This window comes from Cyprinus carpio, chromosome A9 (assembly GCF_018340385.1).
Source record: "Cyprinus carpio isolate SPL01 chromosome A9, ASM1834038v1, whole genome shotgun sequence".
Lineage (NCBI taxonomy): Eukaryota > Metazoa > Chordata > Actinopteri > Cypriniformes > Cyprinidae > Cyprinus > Cyprinus carpio.
Genome location: NC_056580.1, coordinates 7108670 through 7112019, shown reverse-complemented (window position 1 = coordinate 7112019; position 3350 = coordinate 7108670).

The window sequence follows — 3350 nt, the reverse complement described above, 5'->3', positions numbered from 1 at the left end:
CTCTGGGGTCACTGAGGATGAAGAGACCACAGCAGCATCTGGTCCTGATGAGACAGTAAGAGCTGAGAGATGGAGCGTCTCATCTGTGTCTTCTCGACCATTTCCAGGATGCTGCCAGGACTCCTCCATCTCAAACACAGACATTCAGATCCCACAAAAATACAAATGTCACCTTTCCTGCAGGTCCTTCCTTTCCTTGCAGGTCCTGCTCCATCACAAAAGATCTGCAGCATATTCACAGAAATCAAGAGTAAGAAAAGTGCTTAAATAGTTGTTTAAAATTACAACAATAAAAATAAACGTAATATTTAAAATATGTTTTATTGATGACTGTAGTGTACTCACTCAAAGCTTGTGATGGCAGCATTCCTTCATCAGTCACTCAGCACTGGATAAACACACGTGTGTCTCATCTGTACCTTTAACATTCAGACAAGAGTCAGTCTCCTCTGTGATTTATCTGCTCAATACTGCATTTACAGGTTGAGTTAGATGCTGATGTTACTTGCTTTTTATTCAACACAAATGTTCCTAAATTATCAATATTACAAATGGACAAAAAAATGATAACTTATGTTTAGTTACTTTATGTAGATTTGTTTGTTTACATGACTTAATTCATCTAAAGCAGTGTTGACAGTGAATCCTACACAATAGCACACATACATCACTCAGATGCCTGTTTCATGTATTTTGGATATGCTCATCTGCAATACTTATCAAAGACTATCCTGTCAGATGTTAAATAGACATTTAGTAATCGTCTTTAAGATGTATATATGGTTTATGTAAATCCACTTTTGAGATGTCTTAATGAGGCTCCCCTGTTATGCACAAATGTGTTTTTACAGCAAAATTACAAATATGTTATATTATGTCGGTTACAGACAGGGTTTTGATTAGGACAGGTTGGGTTATAGTTCAATTAGGACATTTAAGTAACTTTTATAAACGTGCCTTGGATTAAAACACAAAACTGATGTGCATCTTGAGACAAAAAAAAAGAAAGAAAATATTTTTACTTTTAACGTTTCACATCCGGGACCAGCAGGAAAATCAGTAGATTACCGAGCATAATTTCATCTGCTGTAAATCGTCTTCACCAGCAGGAGGTGCAAGCGCGTCTTGACAAGCACCAAAGCGACGAGAGGCTTCATAAAACGTGATTGGTCGAAATGGACCGAGCGGTGAGTTGATTAGGCCTATATTAAGTGCGTTTAAAATAATCATTATTTAAAAGTGTGTTCGTGCCGTGTTTGTTCATTGTAGGATGTAATTTTACTTTAATTTATCTGGCCAGCAATACTGAGGTACTTAACAAGCCATTTTATTTCCCTTTAGCAATTGCTTTTGGATTATGTTTTGGAAAGACTCTTGGAAAATATTGTTGGGCGCCTACCCCTATGGCAAGCCGTTTTAGCATTTAAAATTTCGGTTTGACTATCCATAAATATAATTTAAGATAGGAACAATTGTATTTTGATGAGTCATAATTATAATTTGACTAGTCACAATGACAATAAGAGATATCTGCAATTATAATTGCACTAGGAAATAAATCGGATTAGAGATATCATTAAATATGATTTGACTAGTCAAAACTCCATTTAAGATATCTGTAATTACTTTATAGATATCTTCAATAGACGCGTCATACATCCGCAAATGTAATTAGAGATATCTGTTATTCAATTTCGACTAGTCACAATTATAGTTTAAGATATCTGAATTGCAATTGCTCCTAGTCGAAATGCTGGTGTGTGACGTCAGAATAAATTTACTCAGCTCCTCCCCGCCTACTCTACTAACTGCTAACAACATAATAAAAGTCTGCTTTTGTTGTCACCGAGAGAAAAGCTACTGGATGAAGTGCTTCATGGATTATTAAATAAATCTGGATGCAGCCTTGTGTGGTTAAAGGTCTCCAGCACGCATGTGTGTATAGCGCTGTATTCTAATTGAATCATATTGCAAAATAGACCAAATGCAGTGTAATGTTCAATAAAGGCAGAAAATTACAAACTTTTCGTCTGAATTTATTTATTATATATTTAGACAATGAAAAACAATGGTTTTTATTTATTTAATTATTTATGTATTTTAAAGAAAAGTAGGCCTAATTCGCAGCTTTTATCTTACCATTCATTCTGACTTTTTTCTCAGAATTGCGATATATAGACAATGTGAGATATACATTTTATAACTGAGATAAAAAGTTGCTATTTCTTTATTAATTAATTATTTCTTTATTTAGTAGCGGAAACGAGCGTCCATAAACAGCCCACAAGGTGGGAGTATTGTATTATAGCAAGAGATCCATGATGATGGTTCAAAAAATGATTTTGGTTTATAGAGCTAGTTTTGCCCTTCAAGACAATACTGCACATACCTTTACTTTTACTCTCAATACCTTAAGTATATTAGAGTATGCAAGATAATACTTTTACTTAAAGGATGGTTCAGCCAAAAATGAAAATTGTGTAATCATTTACTCACCCTTCAGTTGCTCCAGGTTTGTAATTTATATTTTTGGGTGAACTATCCCTTCAGCTAAAGTTTTAAATATGAGTAGTGTTTTTTCCCAATATGGTATTGGTGGTTATTAACAGTAGTTTACTAAAGTATGTCAATATTTCTTGTACTAATTACGTTGTCATAGCTCTAAACAATTTCTCTTTTCCTTCGTTCTCTAAATCAGTGGTGGTTATTAAGGGTGTTTTACTTAAGAATAAAACTGTATTTAAAAAAAATAGAGCATAGTACAGCTTAATGTTAAGTGAACGTCAACAGTGATGGTGTACCACGATCCAGACCCTGGTGTTTCTCTTCTGTCTGCCAGCAGTACATCATACAGAAGGTCTCCAGACTGTTTGACATGTCCCTCGTTCCACTGTCATCGCATTGTCCTCCGAGTCGAAGGTGCTGGCCATTCACCAAGAGATTCACCTCCTGAAGACCCCAGAACACATGGCGGCAGGGCCGGGCTCAAAACTGATGCTGTTTTTCTGATGTTAAACCTAAGCTATGTTGTAAATGGTTGTAAAAAGTACTTTCTATTATGTATAGAACAATTTGTTTTAATGTGTAAAAAAGTATTTACAGGACAAACAAATAAACATATAAAAGAATGTTTTGTGAAAAAAATTATAAAAAAAAAATAATGTACATAAGCACTTTTCTTTTATTTACCCATGTGAATATGCAAAACAATAATACAAAATGTACAGAAAGTACATTATTTTATTAAGGCTTATTTACAAATAAATTACAAAAAAATGAATAATGTATACAATTTATGCATTTCATTTTTAACTTGCATCAAAAATGTACAGAAAGTACATTATTTTATT